Source organism: Aotus nancymaae, unplaced genomic scaffold, assembly GCF_030222135.1.
Source record: "Aotus nancymaae isolate 86718 unplaced genomic scaffold, 86718_ANA_hifiasm-v0.15.2.pri h1tg000008l, whole genome shotgun sequence".
NCBI lineage: Eukaryota > Metazoa > Chordata > Mammalia > Primates > Aotidae > Aotus > Aotus nancymaae.
The window spans coordinates 48,773,900-48,779,983 of NW_026988419.1; the positions used below are offsets into that span (position 1 = coordinate 48,773,900).

Sequence of the window (6,084 nt, forward strand, 5' to 3'; positions counted from 1 at the left end):
TCTAAATTACTCCACCATTTTTTTCTACTACACTCCTTCCTTTAAGGATTTATATGACTAGACTGGGCCAACTGGATAATGCAGTATAATCATCTTACTTTAAAGTCTATAACCTTATTTACATTTGAAAATCCATTCTAGTTCATCTAATATGCAAATACATTCTAGGGATCAGGGTATAGACATCTTTTGAGAGCCACTCTGCTTAATACAGTATATTTGAATATTGTTGAGATTACCTATTTTATGTAAAGTTGTCAAATATAAAGGAGAGAGATGATTATTTATGCTTTTTAAGGCAATAATAATGAATAGTATCCTAAATACAAGTGAGTTAACTGACATAGAGGACAAAGAGGAGTTCTTATAAGGAAGGAAGAATGAATGGATGGTAAAAGTAGAGTCAAAAGGATAAAAAAGGTTCAAGATGGTGGAGGTGAGCAATAGAGTCTTAAGCTTTAGTGAGAATAAATAAAATGAAAATTAGAAGTTTTACTTGATTTAGAAAGTTGATGCCCCTGAATACCATTTAAAAGGGTGTTCATTCAGATTGGAGAAAAGCAACAGAAAACAGATTGCAAAGGATTAAGAAATTAATGAGAAACTGATTGTGGGTATATCTCATAGGTTTTAGTGGGTTTTGATTGAAAAGGCAAGGAAAAAACATGTAGCTGGAGCTAGAGTGTCATGCAGTTAAAGGACCCAAGTTGAAGGTAGTTAAGCATCTTGAGAGATCTTTTTGTAGTTCACTAGTGTGATGACTGGGTTTTCAGGCTCTTGTGTGAGATATGCCTTCCTCGAACCTTATTATGCTATCAGCACATTATCTAGCTGACATTATAAAAAGAAAGAAAATTCTGATATTTTCATGTTTGGATATGGAGTGAGAGAGAAAAATACACATCAAAAATTACTGTTGCTCATAGAGTAGATGGTGCTACCAAGGATTCACCAGGAAAATGGGAAGAGAACACCACAGTTGCAGAAAGAGGATTAATTTGATGTTATGCTTTGTTTCGTAGATTACTAGTTACTGTGCCAATATTTACGTTTCCATTCAATCTTACTTGCAGCACTATAATTTTGTGCTAATAAACAACATACTTGGCCAAAAAAAAAAAAAACAGTATTTTTCCTTGGCAGCTAGAGATGGCCAACGGATGTAAGCAGATGTCCTTTCACTGGGATTCCCAATTTTACTCCTTCTTCATATATGAAATGTGAAGAAAATAGCTGTAGCATCAGTGGCTTTCTTGGATCATGGGGAATCTTGAATATGAACTACTTCAGTTTGGACACATGAAAAATATAAACAAAAAAATGATGAAGATCAACTATCTTAAAGTTCAGAACTAAGAGTGGAGAGAAAGATGGAAAGGAGTTTCTTTCATAAAGCAAAATAAGGATTTGCTAGATGAGCTAATCGAGAAACTTACCCCATTCTCAGAGGAGAAGATCTTTATTATTTCTGGTATTGGGTTGTGATAATTATGTACCCGTAAATTCATGTGTTTCTCATTGTCCTTTTTTCAAATATGACTTTTTATGGTGGTTAACCTAGTCCTACTTTATTCTCATATACTACCGGCTGTGTCAGAGAATAAATGTGTCTTTTAGTTTAAAATTTACTAGGTCAATAATAACCTATTCTACACCCATAGAATGGGATGATAGACACAGAAATTCTGGTTCATGAGTTAGATTTAGTACTCTGATGGAATCAGGGATTTGTCTCCCTACAACGGTAGATTACCCAGTATATGAAATGGAGGGTGCATATGAGCAGGTGTGTGATGGAAGAGCCAAAATGTGGTAGAATTTTCTTTTAATACTCATTCTTCTATTCTTTCTCAGTAATAGAAACTTCTCAAAGAACTTAATCTAAACTGATAAAAGAAAGAGAAAAGACACTTCAAAACAAGGAAAATGTCTTTATATCATGGCAGAACTTACTGAAACAAAGGAAATCCAATTTTGTAATTTTGTCTTGTTAATGAAGACTATTTTAGAGGCAGCCTAATAATACCAACATTATGCTTGAGTCTCTTTTGGTGCTTGCTTTTGCATCAATTGCTTTCTCTCAAAAGTATAAAATACTTTGTCAAATTTTACAGTTTTTAACAGCTTGGGTTTTCAAACCAACTTATATAACAAGTTTAACTAACAGCTTTAATTTCTTCTTTTTTTTGGTTTAGAGACGCAGAAACCTCAAACATTTAGTTACTATTATGTATGATTAAATTTTTCTGCGATTATCATTAGGATTTTTCATAATTGTTCAATTTTAATGCTACTGCTTTCAAATATTTTTAAAAAACTGAATAAGAAAAAAAAATGGTTCTATTATGGTAGAGTGGTCAAATTACTATGAGTAACAAACTTATTCAAAAGTATGCTTTTCTCACCAAAATTAAGAATAACTTTGTTACAAAATTTGGATTAATAAGTTTTGAACCATCTAACGTTTTAATGTTTCAATGTGCTGTTTTGTTTCTTATATAATGTAGACAATTCATCAAGTAACTTTCTCTAATTTTCAAAACAAAACAAATGACAACCCTTAAAATGTGGCCATTTTATTTCTAATTTTGACATGAATGCTTAAGTTTTAGAGTATTAAATATATAAGAAGAAATTATGAGAGACTGTGTTTACTTAAATACACATTAATGTATAAATTTAGTTCTATTGATATTATTTTCATACAATTAAAATATAAACTTCAGCAACTGGCCACTAGTCAAGTTTAAATGTTAAAGTTCTTGAAACTGTTTATCTTCTAGAATCCCTGAACAGCAGTTTTTCATCATAATAACAGATAAAATATTACACTATTTTCATAACAGCCATATTTTTCTTGTACCCTTTTACAAATTTTTCCAATTCTTTCCAAATTTCTATAAAATCTTAGACATAACATTGTAATGCCTATTTGGCCAAATATATTTTCCTTAATCTATTAATTGAGGTTCATGGAAAAGTTGAAGGGGATTGCTGGTGGTGATGGAAGAGGAAGAAATTTGGCAAGAATTTAATTTTTTAAAAAATAATTATATATTCTTCATCTTGCTGGGGAACAACTTTCCATGAGTTCCTTGAATTTCTACATGTCTTGCAAGTGAGGCACTAACTGCTATATTTATGAGCACTTTCAGCACTGGAAAATAGAAATAGCTTTTCTCTTCAGAGGAAAGTGCAGGAATGCTTATTGCCTAGTACAGAAGACTCAGGTTCTTAAACTTTGGGTTCCTAATCACATATCCCATTATGTATATGTGTGTAGATATGTATGTGAGACTATCTACATTACCTCCTAAAATAGCAGTAAAACAAAAATGGACATGAGTATCCTGATGCTCATATTATTTTCTGGGCCATGAGTAATAAAATCCTTCACCTTTGACTCAGGAGTCTTATGTTTCTGCCAAAATCCAGGAACACTGTTTGATCAAATCTAAATTCAGAATATAATGCCGGCAAGTGGTACAGGCCTGTGTCTATTCAGGATGCTGATTATGTCCAGGATCAGAGTTTGCATAGTACAACTTACATTTTTGGCAAAATATTAGCTGATAAAACTAGAATAAAGAGAGATAGGGTGGTGGGTTTAAACACCAATTTCTAATGTCCAAAAGCACACTAAACATCACATGTAAGTTCATAAAAAATACTGACAAATTGTTAAAATAAAAATTTAAAATATAAATATTTTATATTATATATTTAACATATATTAAATATCTATATAAATTATATAAATTAATAAAAATTAACCTATATGTTAATTATATTAACACCAATATTATAACATGTTATAATAAACATTATATTAATAATATATTAATTAATATATTATATATATATAATCTGCCTTCTTAGGGAGACAAATTCCTATTTCCATCAGAGCACTAAATCTAACTCATGAACCAGGATTTTTGTCTACCATTCCATTCTCTGGGGGTGGACTTGGCTATTATTGGTCTGGTAAATTTTATCTGAAAGACATATTTCTTCTCTGACACAGCCTGTAGGATTTGAGAGTAAAGTAGAAATACATTAATCACCATAAATATATATATATTTATTTAAATGTTAATAATTTAAATTGAGTTTTTTCAGTATTTGATTGTGATATGAGTTGGGAAAATTCCTAGTATTTGCCCTCCTGTTTTTCTTTTTTATGTAATTCCTGTACCATTAGAGTCCTGATTCTGATAACTAGAACCTGTAGTCAAGAGCCCACCTTAGCATTCACAGCCCAGCTGTCTATGACATGGAAAGACTTTTGACAAAGAAAGAACCAGCAGTGCAGCAGACTTGTGTTGGTGACTGGAGGGGCAAAGCAAACACTAAGTTTCATATGTTAGTTATTATATACTCTATATGATGAAGGCCTTCTAATATACAGTTTCACTGATTTGTAGCAATATATATACTTTAAAAAATATATTTTCTATTATTGCTTTTAATACAGCTAATTTGTAAATCAGTAAGCCATTCAAAGAAAATAAAGGTTTTATTAAAGGTTTCACATACAGACACATGTATTTTTATGACAATGGCATCTTCAAGACATCCTTATTATTATACTCTTATATAGCTTGAAGATGGTCATTAAATTAGCAAGAATTGCCTACATTATGGCTGCTCTTTGAAAAGAATCCCCTTGAGGAATGTTAGGTTACTACTTGGAAAAGATATCAGGACAGTTTCATGGCTCTTAGATCATGATGTATATTAGCTGCTACATCTGATATACCTGACCTCAAAATTTTAATGATCTTCTAATTTCTGAATAAAATATTAAGATGTTCTATGCTGCAAATTAGAAGTACCTATACTGTAATATATAATAGCAATTTTATGTAGTTACAAAGCTTTCAAAATCTGTTTTTAGTTTTTTTATAATGTTCTAAATAATAAATACCATTTTAAAAATTATTCTATTGTGTTTCTATAAATATATTTTACCCCTGTGCAATAAAATGACTATACCTCATTTGTTCATGATTCCTTGAGCCATTAATCTTGATGCTGTACTTCAGACAAGTTTAAGGCATTATTGACTGGTACATTATCACATTTCTTTATTTTGTAGATGGTAATTATCTCCAAACTTTTGAACTAGTTAAAAAATTCAGGTTTAAAAATATTTTTATTTCCTTAATTACTTAAATTGATTTTTAAAAATTATGGTAAAGTTTACAGGATAAAAGTTCAATTCTTCTAGAAGGTTTGCTCTATAATTTAGGCAAGAACTTTATTAATAAAAGTAGATAATTAAACACTGATGATGAAAATAAATATCAGGCATAGGCAAGGACTTCATGACTAAAACACCAAAAGCATTGGCAACAAAAGCCAAAAAAGACAAATGGGACCTAATTAAACTCCAGAGCTTCTGTACAGCAAAAGAAACAATCATTAGAGTGAACCAGCAACCAACAGAATGGGAAAAAATTTTTGCAATCTACCCATCTGACAAAGGGCTAATATCCAGAATCTACAAAGAACTAAAACAGATTTACAAGAAAAAACAAACCCATCCAAAAGTGGGCAAAGGATGTGAACACACACTTTTCAAAAGAAGACATATATGAGGTGAACAAACATATGAAAAATTGCTCATCATCACTGTTTATTAGAGAAATGCAAATCAAAACCACATTGAGATACCACCTCACACCAGTTAGAATGGTGATCATTAAAAATCTGGAGACAACAGATACTGGAGTGGATGTAGTGAAATAGGAACACTTTTACACCGTTGGTGGGAGTGTAAACTAGTTCAACTATTGTGGAAGACAGTGTGGCACTTCCTCAAGGACCTAGGAATAGAAATTGCATTTGACCCAGCAATCCCATTACTGAGTATATACCCAAAGGACTATAAATAATTCTATTATAAAGATACATGCACACGTATGTTCATAGTGGCACTGTTTGCAATAGCAAAGACTTGGAACCAACCCAAATGCCCATCGACAATAGACTGGACAAGGAAAAGTGGCACATATATACCATGGAATATGATGCAGCCATAAAAAATGATGAGTTTGTGTCCTTTGTAGGGACATGGATGAA

The 6,084-nt window shown here is 31.4% G+C and overlaps 1 non-coding gene across 1 annotated transcript; it reads left to right on the plus strand.

Annotated features, from left to right (window-relative positions):
• Positions 1 to 733: 733 nt before the first annotated feature.
• On the plus strand, positions 734 to 837 carry LOC135273763 (small nucleolar RNA U13). Its single transcript, XR_010341571.1, has one exon. It is a non-coding gene; the product is annotated as a small nucleolar RNA U13 (small nucleolar RNA).
• The last annotated feature ends 5,247 nt before the right edge of the window (positions 838 to 6,084 follow it).